Raw genomic sequence first — 16945 nt, 5'->3', positions numbered from 1 at the left:
GCTTGTCTTCCTTTCCTGGTGCGCTGCAGACTACACTAACTGAATTAATGATACGGGACTCTGAAATTACGTCACCGCTAGGAAGGTCCATTTGACTGGGTATCAAATATTTGATCGCCTCGCATATGCCATTGGAACGCTAAACCTCGCATGGGAGGATGTAGTCTTCATCAATGAAGTCATGTTTTCCTCTGAAGATGTGGGGCAGATTCAAGTATGCCATGAACCCACGTCTCATAGAAGTGGCCTTTTCAGCATTTATTGATGGGTTTAGTTTACCTCAGATTGTGCCGGGATGCCGTTGAGAATTCCAGGAACTCTGAACGACGAGTCTTACGAACGCTATTGAGCCTCTGGTTGATATACGCATTGGATAAAATTTATCGCAAAGGTCAGTGTGTAAACTGCCAGCAATAAATCACTCAGTATATGAAAATGAAAACCTACAGCCTGTTTTCCAGTCATTGACCGGGTCAGAGATGGAATGAATGAGTTAGATATAGGCTATTAGTACGATGGGGTCGCCAATCCCAAAGTGAATTATTAATGACTGATAGATGCTATGAAATGAGAATGGAGAGTGTTGCTGGAATGAAATATGACAGGGAAAACCGGAGTACCCGGAGAAAAACCTGTCTGGCCTCCGCTTTGTCCAGCACAAATCTCACATGGAGTGACCGGGATTTGAACCCAGGTATCCAGCGGAAATCACTCAGTATAGTATACCTGAAAAGCAGCTCAGCGATGGTTCGCTTAGCAGACAAGATTCGAGGCGATACGCTGGTCCCCATGTAATCATGACCTGAACCCCACTGAGAATATCTGGAGAGTAATGAAGAGGACACTGAAGGAACGCCGTCGTCGCTCGAGCTCAAAGGAAGAGCTGTAGACAATGGATTTCGACCTTTAGGAAGAACTGGCCCTTAAGGAAATGGTTTTCCAGATCCTCGCTGCTTCTGTGCCCCAATCGACTTCTAGCAGTCATAGAGCACGAAGGTCTGCAGACCCGATACTGATTTTTGTTTTGTTTATGTTTGTTTTGCTTTGTTTCTAGAGGCGGACGTTAAGTTTCTCACTAGTTTATTCCTCGAGTGCAATGAAAAAACTCTTTGGGAATGACTATACAAAGAAAAACAATGACAACAAATATGATACTATCCGTGTATGGTAACATCCTCATCTCTCCTAGCCGGGCTGAGCGGTTCAGACGATTGAGACGCTGGCCTTTTGGCCCCAACTTGGCATGTTCGGTTCTGGCTCCGTCTGGTGGTATTTGAAGGTGCTCAAATACGTCCTCATCTTGTCGAGAGATTAACTAGCACGTAAAAGAACTCCTGCGGAAGTAATTATAGCACCTCGGCGTCTCCGAAAACCGTAAAAGTAGTTAGTGGGACAAAGCCAATAACATTATTTTTATTCATCTCTCCTAGCAACGAGGAAACAGTATATGAATTTGAAGAAAATAAACCCCAGCTTGCTGGGAGGATTTGAATCTTCACCAGCTCCCACTTGCCACATTATCACACCAACACAGTGCCTCTTTCTGCACAAGTGTCACGCGGCTCCCTGACTAATTTCGTTTCTTTCTGACGTATGTTCTTCCTCTTCTTCTTAATCTGTTTACCCTCCAGGATCGGTTTTTCCCTCGGACTCAGCGAGGGATCCCACCTCTACCGCCTCAAGGGCAGTATCCTGGAGCTTCAGACTCTGCGTCGGGGCATACAACTGGGGAGGATGACTAGAACCTCGCCCAGGTGGCCTCACTTGCTATGCTGAACAGGGGCCTTGCAGGGGGATGGGAAGTTTGGAATGCATAGACAAGGAAGAGGGAAGGAAGCGGCCGTGGCCTTAAGTTAGGTACCATCGCGGCATTTGCCTGGAGGAGAGGTGGGAAACCGCGGAAAACCACTTCCAGAATGGCTGAGGTGGGAATCGAACCCACATCTACTCATTTGACCTCACGAGGCTGAGTGGACCCCGTTCCAGCCCTCGTACCACTTTTCAAATTTCGTGGCAGAGCCGGGAATCGAACCCGGGCCTCCGGGGGTGGCAGCTAATCACACTAACCACTACACGACAGAGGCGGGCTCTGACGTATTCTCATTTGTTTCTATTTGTAGAGACTGAAGTTAACTCCCAGGACACTCTTTTACTTTCTTTTTTGTTTGGTTCTTGAGCGCAGAGCTAATGCTCTACGGAATGAACAGAATAACCTCGTAACATATACTTACAATCCCTGACACTGCTGTAAAGGTTGTCCTGTAAATCCCCGGCTGCAACTTGGCCAAAACAGTTATCGAGAGAGTGCTTATTCATTTTATAAGCGACTGTACATTTGAACATTAATTGGAATAGTCACTAGGTTAAGAAGCTGCACTCTCCCACGAAAGGGACATAACAACTGCTTGCACTCAAAGGACATAGTATCCTGTGAAGGGGCTGGTCTAGCGATGAATGTGAATCCTTTTCTTATTCCTGGTTGTCACACCTTCCGAAAACAGTATACAGTTTACAAAAAATATCTCTTTCATGTTTGTGAAGCTTTATGGATCAAATGGAACGCCAAGATTGAGGCTGAAATGTGCTTACCAGAAAGAGAGCAGGTAAGAAACTGGGTTGGAAGGAGAGAAAAGCTAGAAGCTAGGGCTAGTCTGATGAAGGAATTAACCGTAGATGAGCCAACTAAATACAGACATTTTTCAGGCTGACACCGGAGATTATTTTAAAATTTGCTCCAGCTGGTTTCTCCCGCAGCTTTTAGAGCCTATATAAAGCTTGAGTTAACTCGCAATTTTCTTCCAACTGGAAACAGCTACAGGACTCTCGGTCATCTCTTACTAATATTCGTTTTACGTCTCACCGATACAGACAGGTTTCATGGTGACGATGGGATGGGAAGTTCTAGGACTGGGGACGAAGTGACTGTTTCCTTAATTAAGAAACAATCAGCATTTGCCAGGTGTAAAACCGAAAATTACGGAAAATTATCTTGAGTTCTGCCGGCAGTAGGGTTCGAATCAATTTTCTCCCAGATAAAAGCTCCACAGCTACGCGATCTAATCCGCGCACTCGCTCGGTTTCGTTCTCTTTTTCGAATGCCTAAACCAACTACCTGTGAGTTGTTGCGAGACGTTCTTGATCAATTCTATGAAGGTTTTCAAGGTTTCTACTAATAAAGTAAACCCCAGGGTACAACAGCCCCGAAGGGCCAACCAAGCGATCGCTGCTCGGCGCGAAGGCCTGCTGTTACGAGGTGTCGTGTGGTAGGTACGACGATTCCTGTCGGCCTCCGAGCAAGAGGCAGGCACGCTACCACTACCCCGCGAGTCCGGCGTTTCTATTAATAATTGCCTTAATATTTATTACATAGGAGCCTCCGTGGCTCAGACGGCAGCGCGTCGGCCTCTCACCGCTGGATACCGTGGTTCAAATCCCGGTCACTCCATGTGAGATTTGTGCTGGACAAAGCGGAGGCGGGACAGGTTTTTCTCCGGGTACTCCGGTTTTCCCTGTCGTCTTTCATTCCAGCAACACTCTCCATTATCATTTCACAGCATTTATCACTCATTAATAAATCACCTTGGGAGTGGCGACCCCATTGTAATAACAGCCTATATATTTTTCATTCATTACATCCCTAACTGGAAAACAGGTTGTAGGTTTTCATTTTCATTTATTACATTCCATTATATTATTAACATATGCCCTTCCCGTGGTCTAGGGATAGCGATTCTGCCTATTATTCCCTAGGTTCAATTGCCGGCCAAGTGAGGGATTTTTACCTGGATCTGAGGGCTTATTTGAGGTCCAATCCGCTTAAGTGAAGACGATTAAGCAGCTTCCTGATTGTGAGCTAGAGGCTCAGGTACAGAAATACAAGGATAACGTCCGAAGGATTCCACGCGATGACCATGAGTAACCTTGCCATTTGCAGGCCTTCGGGCTGAGCAGCAGTCGCTTGGTAGGCCAAGGCCCGTCAGGGCTCCTGTGCCATGAGCGCGGAGACATTACTAATATAAATATTGCCGATTGGGTTGGCTGTGCGGTTCGAGGCGTACTGCTGTTAGTTTGCATTCTGGAGACAGTAAGTTCGAGCCCCACTATCAGCCTATTCACACCAGGCATATTCTGGGGTTGTACCTTAATTACATTTATTTGGTTATGGTATAGGGTCTACTTGAGGAGAGGTAAAAGTTAATTCGTCTCGTTCGCTCTGGAACATAGGGCATCTGTGAAACGTCTCCATTGTGGTCGTCGTCTTGCCAGTGCTTTAACTTCCTTCCAAGTCTTCCCCACTTCAAGAACCTCCTCCTCTTTAGACCTCCTCCAGGTCTTCCTAGGACGAACTCTCCTCCGTGCCCCTTGCGGATTACATTACAATGCTGTGTGTTCTATAGATCCCGCTGCCTTTCTCAAAGTATAACCTGTCTATTTCCATTTCCCCCTCTTGATTTCTACTGCGACTGGAACTTGATTTTACCGAGCTCGATAGCTGCAGTCGCTTAAGTGCGGCCAGTATCCAGTAATCGGGAGACAGTGGGTTCAAACCCCACTGCCGGCAGCCCTGAAGATGGTTTTCCGTGGTTTCCCATTTTCACACCAGGAAAATGCTGGGGCTGTACCTTAATTAAGGCCACGGCCGCTTCGTTCCCATTCCTAGGCCTTTCCTCACCCATCGTCGCCATAAGACATATCTGTGTCGGTGCGACGTAAAGCAAATAGCAAAGGAACTTGATAAGCTGTTCTCCATAACTCTTCATCTATCTATATATATAAAGTAGCTTGTCCTGACTGACTGACTGACTGACTGACTGACTGACTGATTCATCATCGCCGAGCCAAAACTACTGGACATAAAGAAATGAAATTTTGGGGATATATTCATATTAAGGTGTAGGTGCTCGCTAAGAGAGGATTTTTGGATATTCCGTCGCTAAGGGGGTGAAAAGGGGGGTGAAATTTTAAAATGAGTGTGTCTATATCTCAAAACTTTAAAAGTTTACAGATGTGAAAATTGGTATTCAGAATCTTCTTTAAAAATAAGGAAACACGTATTTTTTTGTTTTCAGACAATCCCAATAGGAGGAGTGAAAAAGGGTGAAAAAGGGGTTGAATGCCTTTAATCCGGATACGCCACTTATATCTCAGAGACTGAAGATATTACAGACCTCAAAATTGGTACTTTTGATCGCTGTGAAAAATAAAGAAACACATATTTTTTTGTTTTTGAAAAATCCAATTAATGCGAGGGTGAAAGGGGGGGTGAATTTTTAAAATGAGTGCATCTATATCTCAAAAGTTTTAAAGTTTAGAGATGTAAAAATTAGTATTTAGAATCTTCATTAAAAATAAAGGAACACGTATTTTTTTGTTTTCGGAAAATCCCAATAGGAGGGGTGAAAAGGGGTGAAAAATGTGTTGAATGCCTTTAAAGAGAATACATATATCTCAGAAACTGAAGATATTACACACCTCAAAATTGGTACTTTTGATCGCTTTCAAAAATAAAGAAATACACATTTTTTTGTTTTTGGAAAATCCAATTAATGCGAGGGTTAAAAGGGGGGTGAATTTTAAAATGAGTGCATCTATATCTCAAAAGTTTTAAAGTTTAGAGATGTAAAAATTGGTATTTAGAATCTTCATTAAAAATAAAGGAACACGTATTTTTTTTGTTTTCGGAAAATCCCAATAGGAGGGGTGAAAAGGGGTGAAAAATGGGTTGAATGCCTTTAAAGAGAATACTTATATCTTAGAAACTGAATATGTTACAGACCTGAAAATTGGTATTTGGGATCTACTTTAAAAATAAAGAAACAGGTATTTTTTCGTTTTGGGAAAATCCAAACAATGGGGGGTGAAAAGAGGGATAAACTTTTAAAATGAGTGTATCTATATCTCAAAACTTTTAAAGTTTATGGATGTAAAATTTGGTATTTAGAAATCTCCTTTAAAAATAAAGAAACACGTACTTTTTTGTTTTCGGAAAATCCAAATAATGGGGGGTGAAAAGGGGGGCGAATTTTTAAAATGAGTGTGTCTACATCTTAAAACTTTAAACGTTTACAGATGTAAAAATTGGTGTTTAGAAACTGAAGATATTACAGAACTGAAAATTTGTAAATGGGATCTCCTTTAAAAATATAGAAACACGTATATTTTTGCTTTTGGAAAATTCAATTAATGGCGGTTAAACAGGAGTTTCAAATTGGGGTGAATTTTTTGAAAGACTATATCTACAGAATATCTGAGAAGCGTAAAATGTTACAGACGTAAATAGTGGGTATTTGGAATCTCCTGTAAGTGTAAAGAAACATAGGTGATTTGTCTTTGGAAACTCCACTTAAGGGGAACTAAAATGGGGTGAAATTTTAAAATGAGAATTTCTACAGTATATCTCAAAAAACTTAACATGTACAGAAGTGAAAAATGGTCATTTTTTTATCGTATTAAAAATAAAGAATAGTGTATTTTTAGTTTTCGGAAATACAACTTGGTTAGTGGGGGTTGGGGGGGTGGTAAAAGTGACTGAAAATGGTGTTGAATTCTTTTAATTAGGCTACTGATATCTCAAAAATGAAGAGTTTACACACGTGAAATTTTATTTTTGGAATCTGCTTTAAAAGTAAACAAACACGTATTCTCGAAAAATCCAATGAAGGGGATTTGGAGTGTTAAAGGATAGAAAAAATGAATTGACTTAATTGTATGAGAATACATACATCTAATAAAACTAAAGTTGTTACAGACGAGAAAATTGGTATTTTGATCTCCTTTAAAAACAAAGAAAAGTGCGTTTTGGGGGGGGGGAAACAATCTTGGGGGGGGGGCGGGAGTGAAAAGGAGATGAATTCCTTTCATGAGGACACATAAATCAAAAACTGAAGAGGTTAGAGTGGTGATAATTGGTATTTAGAAGATCCTTTACTATTTAAGGAACAAGTATTTTTTGCTTTAATATCACTTTGCGAGTGAGGGGGGGGGTGAGTGTGGAAGGAAGTTAAAAACGTTAATTATTTTTAAGGGGATACTTATATCTCAAAACTGAAGGTAATAAACGTGAACATTGGTATTTGGAATCTTCTTTAAACATAAAGAAACACGCCTTCTTTTAATTTTTTGGAGGGTGGGGGTAAATAAACTTAACGGCGGTGGGGTGTAAAAAGAGGCGAGACCAATTGATTTTACTGTTCGTAATGTACGTATAAGGAGCCTCCGTTGCTCAGTCGGCAGCGCGCCGGCCTCTCACAGCTGGGTTCCGTGTTTCAAACCCCGGTCACTCCATGTGACATTCGTGCTGGACAAAATGGACTCGGGACAGGTTTTTCTCCGGATACTCCGGCTTTCCCTGTCATCATTCATTCCAGCAACACTGTCCAATATTTCATTTCATTTGTCACTCATCGATCATTGCCCCAGAGGAGAGCTTCGGCAGCCGGCACAATTCCTATTGTCGCCGCTAGATGGGGCTTTATTCATTCCATCACTGATCCTGTCGAATGATAGGAAACAGGCTGTAGACTTGCGATGTACTTATTCTGATCATAAACCGATCATTTTTAATCTTTCCTGGGTTCTTTTTCATCAGCCATATTTTCCTTCGGAGAACGTTCTTAGATTAGAGTAGATTCTCCTGGCATATAAATAAAAATTGAAACACATTTGAAATAAACGATAGGAATGAGATTGGCCGTCAAATTGTTCACCTCTATAATAAGGTCAATAATACACGGAGGTATGTCATTCGTATCGCCAGAAATTCCGCACACTTACCTACGTGCAACAATGGTGCTGGTCACATTGTTAGCAATGACAACGGCAGCAGATGTATTTTACCGCCAAGTAGCGGTCTTGCATATTGCTGTGGGGTCCAGAACATATATAATAATAATAATAATAATAATAATAATAATAATAATAATAATAATAATAATAATAATAATAATAATAATGTCCTGGACCGTCGTCAACATGTGCGGACCGTGCTGGAAACGGGTCCTGGACGGGTAATGACTACGATTGCAGTCCGGCCGCCGGTTTAGTACCGCCAAGGCACCTAAGAGGACACCACGCCGGATCTCCTCAAGGATTTGATCCACATTAAAAATGCTTATAGGAAAGCATGGCTAAGATTTAGGAACCCAACTGACCGGGTGGAATACCTGGACCTAGCCCGGGAAATACGAAATCGATTGCTGGAAAGAAAGATTGAAAAATGGGAGGAACGTTGCCGTAATCTCTCAGTAAACGAGTCAGATCACGAATATCGGCGGGTTGTAAATAAAACGATAAGCATTCAATTATAAATTACCGAGCTCGATAGCTGCAGTCGCTTAAGAGCGGCCAGTATCCAGTATTCGGGAGATAGTGGGTTCGAACCCCACTGTCGGCAGCCCTGAAAATGGTTTTCCGTGGTTTCCCATTTTCACACCAGGCAAATGCTGGGGCTGTACCTTAATTAAGGCCACGGCCGCTTCCTTCCCACTCCCAGCCCTTCCCTGTCCCATCGTCGCCATAAGACCTATCTGTGTCGGCGCGACGTAAAGCAATTAGCAAAAACAATTATAAATTTCAGTATATTACTGTAGCGAAGCACGGGTATCTTGCTAGTATATATATAATAACATGTCCTGACTGACTGATTGACTGACTGACTGACAGATTCGTCATCGCAGAGCCAAAACTACTGGACATAGAGAAATGAAATTTTGGGGATACATTTTATATTAGGATGCAGGTGCCCGCTAAGGGCAGAATTTCTGGATATTCCGTTGCTAGGTGGGTGAAAAGCGGGGTGAATTGTTTAAATGAGTATGTGTATGTCTCAAAAACTTAAAAGTTTACAGACGTAATAAATGGTATTTGGAATCTCATTTGAAAATAAAGAAACACGTCTGCTTTTGTTCCCGAAAAATCCACTTAACGGGGAGGGGGGGATGACCTTCGATGTTAGGCCCTTTAAACAACAAGAATCAACTTAAGGGGAGATGAATTAAATATTCAATTGAATTCATTGTATGAGGATACTTATATCTCAAAAACTAAGGATGTTACAGACGTGAAAATGTTATTTGGAATCTCCTTTAAAAATAAAGAAATGCGTATTTTCTTGTTTTGGGAAAATCGACTTAATGGCAGCGGATGAAAATAAGTAAGGAGTTGAATTCTGTTTAAGAGGATACTCATATCTCCAAAACTGAAGGTGTTACATACGTGAAAGTTGGTATTTTGAATCTCCATTAAAAGAAACACGTAACTTTTGCTTTTCGGAATGTCCACTTAAGGGGGTAGCGGGTGGAAACAAGTGAAAAAAAGTTGAATTATTTTATGAAGATACTTATATCTCAAAAACAGAAGATTTTACATACGTGAAAGTTGGTATTTTGACCTCCTTCAAAGGTAAAGAAGAATGCATTTTTTTTGTTTTCGGAAAATTCAGTTAAGGGCAGAAAAGCATGTAAAAAGCGGATGAAATTTTAAAATGAGTACCGGTATATCTACAGTATATGTTATAAACATAACATGTTACAGACATCAAATTTGGCATTTGGGAAGTTCTTTTTTTCGGAAAAGGAACTTAATGGGGTGAAATATTGAAAAAAAAAAATATTTTTATGAGGATGCTTTTATCTCAAAACTGAAGAGGTAACAGACGTGAAAATTAGTATTTGGAATCTCCTTAGAAATAAATAAACATGTTTCTTTTTTCAACTTGAGAGAAGACTGTTTCTCACATGTACAGTTCTATGTTGCATGGTCACCTTAGCCCCAAAATGCAATACCACAAGTATGTTTTGCAAATAATTTCTGGGGTAAATGAAACGGAATTTTTTGATGAGTTTTAATACTTTAGGGATTTTCAGATAATGTATTAGTACAGTACCGAGGAACAATTTATTTTATCAAATTATCATATCCACGCTAGCGAAGCCGCGAGTAACTGCTAGTTAGATATAATTTCAGGCCATCTGATGTTGACGATGTGTCGTAGGTAACGGTTTATAAATGTCTGCAAGAGATTAGTTGATAGCTCGTGTAACCTTCCAAGTTTCACAAGCTTACAGAAGGACTGATTTAACATTTTTATTTTCGTCTTCCTTGAAATGTTGTTATTCTTCCACTCTATATACAGCGGCATGAAGGCTCGATTTGCTTTCTTTATTCTGGCTCTCACATCCACTCCCACCCGTCCTTCTCTTGTCACTACACTTCCCACTTACGTATTTTAACCTCTTCAATCTCTTCTCCTGCCAAACAATCTTTCATCAATTTTAGCATTTACTCTCATTTCTTTGGTCCAAACAAAATTTATATTGAGTCCTGCAGCCTCTGCTTCCTTCCGTAATCCTTCTAACGTGTGTTTCATATCACTAAATCGTGAAGACAAAAGACATCAAACTTGGTATTTGGGAAGTCCTTTAAAAATACCGGAAAATACACTTTTTGCTTTCAGAAAAGGCACTTAATGGGGTGAAATAGTGAAGAAAGAGTTGAATACTTTTTATGAGGATGCTTATATCTCAAAAACTGAAGATGTTACAGACGAGAAAATTGGTATTTGGAATCTCCTTATAAATAAAGAAAAATGTTTTATCTCAACTTGAGAGAAGACTGTTTCTCACATGTACAGTTCTAAGTTGCATGGTCATCTTAGCCCCAAAAGGCAAAAGGCAACACTGAAGATGTTACAGGCGTGAAAATAGGTATTTGGAATCTCCTCAAAAATAAAGAAACATTTGCCTGGTGTTGCAAATTCTAAATCTTCCAGTATTTTCTCCATTCCCCTTGTATTCCTCTTTTCCTTCTACGCACCATTTTTCTCATGACATTATCGAGCACCACTAAAAAAAATGTTGGTGAAAGAATGCATCCCTGGCGAACTCCACTTGTGACAATCACATAATCTGTGAGCTTTCCCTCATGTACTATTTTGCATCTGTATCCTTCATACATTTCCTTCATGAGATTCAAGATGTTATGCGGTACTCCATATTTCACCAAGTTCTTCCACATTACGGTCCTATTTACTGAATAAATTCTCTTTCGAAATCTATGAATGTCAAGTACAATGTGGCCTGCCATTCATTACTTTGCTCTAGAATTATTCTTAGCGTATTTATTAGAGGAGATGTAATGCTTAAAGAAATAAAATAGCCGTCCATAAACAAGCCACTTAACACTATCAAAAGATTCATTTAAAATAATAATTTGCTTTACGTCGCACCGACATAGGCCTCATGGCGACGATGGGACAGGAGAAGCCTAGGAATGGGAAGGAAGCAACCGTTGCCTTGATTAAGGTACAACCGAGCTCGATAGCTGCAGTCGCTTAAGTGCGGTCAGTATCCAGTAATCGGGAGATAGTGGGTTCGAGCCCCACTGTCGGCAGCCCTGAAGATGGTTTTCCTTGGTTTCCCATTTTCACACCAGGCAAATGCTGGTGCTGTACCCGAATTAAGGCCACGGCCGCTTCCTTCCACTTCCTAGGCCTCTCCTATTCCATCGTCGCCATAAGACCTATCTGTGTCAGTGCGACGTAAAGCAAATAGCAAAAAAAAGAAGATTAAGGTACATCCCCACCATTTGCCTGGTGTTGAACACTTTAAGGTACTTCGAAGGATTACCTACCTTCGTTACCTGTCAGCAAATATGAATGAGATCTTTCTCTTAGGTCGACTATAGATTCTTCGTCACTTTCTCAGGTAAGCTGCGAGTTTAAGTAATTTAAGCTATTGTCTACAATGAGAGGACTCAAGTTAAATTATATGTATATTTTTTATCATTGGCGATGAAATTCGGCAACTTGTGACCTTACACAACCTCCAATCAATGAACTCAGTCCTGTCCGTAAAAAAAAAAAGTAATAACAACGATAATGAGAGACGCTGAGTTTGGAAACCTTAACTCAATTGCCTGAGGGGCATCCTTATTAGAAACCACCGCCTTAATATAAGAACGAAATAAAGAAATTCTGGAGATCCCGAAGATTGGATTCCATGTGAGACTGCATGTACCACCGTAATGATTTGTGATGATCCAGCACCCGTAACACGAGCTCTAGACTCATGGCATAATTAAGGCAGACCAGTCGGTATTTGCCACACAGTGGTTGTACGGCATGCACACTTAATTGAATCGATATGACCTGCGTTTATGTCATGGACCGACATCTACCTTTGTGATTTACGTTAAAGTCATTGTGGATGATGATCGCAAGAAAAATGATGCTATACTGGCAGACGGCTCTAATCTAAGTTACTGAGGTTGATGACCCCATGGCCATCCAAACTTCTAATCTGAAGGTTGAATACAATTAAGTTACAGTTGATGACCAAGGTTTCCACATTAATAAATCTCCAGCACATCTGATGCTCAACAAAATCAAAATCAAATAACAACAACAACAAGAACAAACGCTCACAACACTTGTGGCAGTAAATTCCCTTGCCATCGGATATGTCCCCTTAATCGTTACGTTAATAAGTTGAAATTTCCAGCAAATAAAACTAAGATTTCCAGAATACATTTTCAAGTTAGTCACTTGGTTTAAGTTAATTTTCAAAATACGGTTCCACTGAAGTTAATAAATGAATAAATTAATTAATCTCATAATCCTAATAAACAACAACCTTAACTAACCCGGACGAATGGTATCTTTAAACTCCCTAACTGTTTCAATTGCATTTTCGTTATTACTTGGACATGTTTCCCAGGAGCATTCCTTTGATGAAAATATTGATCTGCTATCATTTATGCTCATAGATTTCTTCACCGCAGCAGGAAAGCGGAACACATTGTCATAACTACCGATACCACTTATTTATTTCACGATGTCATTCAACAAGTTTACATTATAACACTAATAATTATTAAGAAACTAGCTTGGACAGCCCTAACCTTAAATACTATAATCCACATAAATTTACACACAACGCAAAATCATCCATCACGAATGCTATGGATCGACAGCTCGTGATATTCAAATAAAATAATCGTAAAACTTTGGACAACCCTAAACAACACGAAACAACATCACTAAATATTCTCAAACTTTGAAACCCCTTGAAAATGGTTATACACAACATAACATGACGTACCATCGTGTCATTGAATCTCAAGTCTCTAATAAACGATTCTTCTACAATAATTAAATCTAATTCCAAACATTTATAATGAATGACAAAATCCCTTTTACAATTTCTATCTAACAATGGACTGGCTCGACCGCCCAATAGTTTGCTTACTACCTGAAACAAGACCCCTTCTCGCTATCTCTTAAAAAACAAACACACAAACATGTTATCTCGACCTGTATCAAATGAAAACCTCGCCTCGTTTACAACTCGCATGAAATACAACAATTGACCAACACATAATATGCAAAGAGATTTAATTTAAAACGACACTTGAAATATTCTTATCCATCACGGTCCTACGGTTACACGTGGGATCCTAACTCTGGATATCATATCATTAAATTACACAAAACAAATACTCGGGTTCCCTACAACGAAAATCCCGGCACAATGTCTCTTCAACCCTACAAGATTTCAACAACCTGATCCACATTCCTTCCCGTTTCTGCAAGACTTGAACCACTTGCTATCACAAATTCTCTACACGAGAATAATATAGAATATCTCTCTTACGTGATCCACTATGTTGCTACATAAAACAAGCTGTGATAAACTAACCATCTCTCCTCGCATATCTCAGTTTGACATCACAATATTACCAAAACCGAAACTCACAACATGACTTATAACAATTTTACCGTTATTTTCCTCTCATCATTTCTACAGAGATTTTAACAGACTTTTGGAATAAAATTCCCTTCCACAAATCACACAACGGTCTCGCCTCGTACCTTCCATTGACAAATTTACAGCGCCGAACACATGACGGTGCGCCTTCCGCAGAAGCTGACATTCCATCATCAACGCGCATTCGCTCTGAATGTTAAACCATCCTCTACGTGCCGTCTCTGGTCAGTGGTAAAAAATGAAGCTCGAGCTTCTCATGACTTGTAATTCACATCGGGCCTCATGTAATGAATTTAGGACTCTGGCTCATTATGACTCAAAGGTCATGGGTTCAGTGTGAAAATGGTAAAACACTGAAAACCATTTTCAGGGCTGCCGACAATGGAGTTCGAACCTACTATATCCTGAATGCAAGCTGACAGCTACGTGACCCAAACAACACAGCAACTCGCTCGGTAAAACGATTCAAAATAAGAAATTTGTTCACTTTTACTACTAGTCCATATCCCGTTTACGTTGCACTAATAAAGAGATTCCAAAACAGAGTGAAAATGTGGTGGTGGGATAGGCCTCAAATCCGCTATCTTGTCTCGTGTGTTTCATAAATAGGAAAATCCTCTCAGTTTAAATTACTGTACTGATAAGGTGAAAGTTCCTGATGGGGATCACTGTAAGTACCTAGGTGTTCATATAAGGAGAGATCTTCATTGGGGTAATCACATAAATAGGACTGTAAAAAAATGGGTGCAGGTCTCTGAAGATGGTTATGAGGGTGTTTACGGGTTGTAGTAAGGATGTAAAGGAGAGGGCATAAAAGTCTATGGTAAGACACCAAATAGAGTATGGTTTCAGTGTATGGGACCCTCACCAGGATTACGTGATTCAAGAACTGGAAAAAATCCAAAGAAAAGCTGCTCGATTTTTTCTGGGTGATTTCCGACTGAAGAGTAGCGTTACAAGAATGTTGCAAAGTTTGGATTGAGAAGACTTGGGAGAAAGGAGACGTGCTGCTCGACTAAGTGGTATGTTTCGAGTTGTCAGTGGACAGATAGCGTGGAATGACATTAGTAGACGAATAAGTTAGTGTGGTGTCTTTAAAGGTAGGAAAGATCACAATATGAAGATTAAGTTGTAATTCAAGAGGACAATCTGGGGCAAATATTCGTTTATAGGTAGGGGAGTTAGCGATTGGAATAACTTACCAAGGAAGATGTTCAATAAATTTCCAATTTATTTCAAATCATTTAAGAAAAGGCTAGGAAAACAAGATATAGGGAATCTGCCACCTCGGCGACTGCCCTAAATGCAGATCGGTAGTGTGTGATTAAAAAAGCACTTGGCTAATATTGCCCCCGTGATTTACGTAGGTATAGTAGCCACTATTCCAGATACTAGCCTGATGAAAGTCTGCCTTGAACCCAGGCAGGTGAAGTGGAGTCGGTCCCCCTGAAGCGTTGCCAGAAGGGGGTAAATGTTCGCCTCGTTAGACCGGAAGAGCAAAGGAGTTTTCGTGCGAATCATACCGCGAGCGCTGCGTGTTAAATTCAAGACTCACTCCTTTTTTATTCAACACAGCAAACTAACAGACACGGTAAGGAGCCTAAGATCACCAAACTAATGGTCAAATTTAAATAGGTATACAAATATCGTACATGCTATAAAAATAAGTTATTGACAGTCATAGAAATCATACAAACGATCCTAGCTAGATAAATGATATCGCCTGTTACTGGGGTGAGTGGCTCTGATGGTAGAAATGCTGGCCTTCTGAGCCCAAGTTGACGAGTTCGATTCCGGCTTAGTCCACTGGTACATGGAGGCTATTCAAATACGCCAGTTAGTACATTTACAGGCACGTCCTGCGCGATGAAATCCCGGCACTTCGGCGTTTCCAGGAACTGTAAAGTATTTAGTGGAACATGAAACCAAATAACGTTATTGTGGTATATCTCCATTTCTTCATCAGTTTTTTCAGGTTTACATTCACATGTATCTCATAAATTTACCACATAGTTACATACAGGTGAGATGATTTAAGAAAAGAAGAAAACAAGCTCTTTGTTTTACGTGGCTGTCGATATCTTTATCATGGCTATGTAACCTTCAGTTTTACGTGGTATCCGAACCACACGGGCGTGATTTTTCATTTCATAAATACTGAACCTCATGTCTAGACTGAAATTCGACCTAGGACCGCTTAGATGAGAAGTTACTGACAATTACACTCGGTTACCACGTCATCCCGAGATGATCTCTACAACTGACTTTAATGTTTATGTTGTTTTCAGATGTAAATAATCTCTGAAATGTAGGTACAATTTGTTGCCTTGATTCAGCCGGCTTTACGTCACACCGACACAGATAGGTCTTATGGGGACGATGGGATAGGGAAGGGTATGTAGTGGAAAGGAATCAGCCGTGGCCTTAATTATGGTACATACCAAGCATTTACCTGGTGTGAAAACGGGATACTCCGAAAACAATCTTCAGGGCTACCGACAGTAGGGTCCAGCTTTACACTAGCATGACAATTACTTTCGTACAATCTCTCGAGGCGTGAAATGCTCAGTGCAGGTGTTACTGATCCATGGCACATACAGCTCGGTGCTCAGCAACTGTTCTGCACGAGTTCGGCTAGAAGGTATTTGATCATCCACCGTACAGTCCTGATCATCCTCCTAGTGATTTTAAAATTTTCTTGCACCTTAAAAATTCCTGTCCTCCTGTCAGCATAATTGCTGTATCCGGAACCATAACATTTTTTCATGTAACTATGTTGTCTTTTTTTAACAAACAGGAAAACTTAACTTCTGGATGGCTCTCGTATAGTAATAGGGTTAGTGAACTGGTTCCTCTCTCCATTTTCTTCACCACCAATGCATATTGGACAGGAATTTTTCTGCACCCAGTATATATCGGATGCATTTGCATCGTTCATTTGTTACGAAGCAAAAATATTCAACGTATTTTCTCAACCTTCACTCACCCGTAATTAAATCGTAGGTCCAGTTTTGTAAAAGGAATTTCCGCTTCAGTAGATACACGAGGGATAGAGATGCAAATTCACCTCTGTGTCTTTTCAATTGCTGTTACTGCTCGCTTTCTTAACGAATTAGGACGATATTTTCTAAGCATTCTTTTTGTCGAATACACGCTCATTACATGCGGATCTCTACGCGGCA

The sequence above is a fragment of the Anabrus simplex genome, chromosome 2 (genome assembly GCF_040414725.1).
Source record: "Anabrus simplex isolate iqAnaSimp1 chromosome 2, ASM4041472v1, whole genome shotgun sequence".
NCBI classification, from domain to species: Eukaryota; Metazoa; Arthropoda; class Insecta; order Orthoptera; family Tettigoniidae; genus Anabrus; species Anabrus simplex.
Note: the sequence above shows the minus strand (reverse complement) of the source record.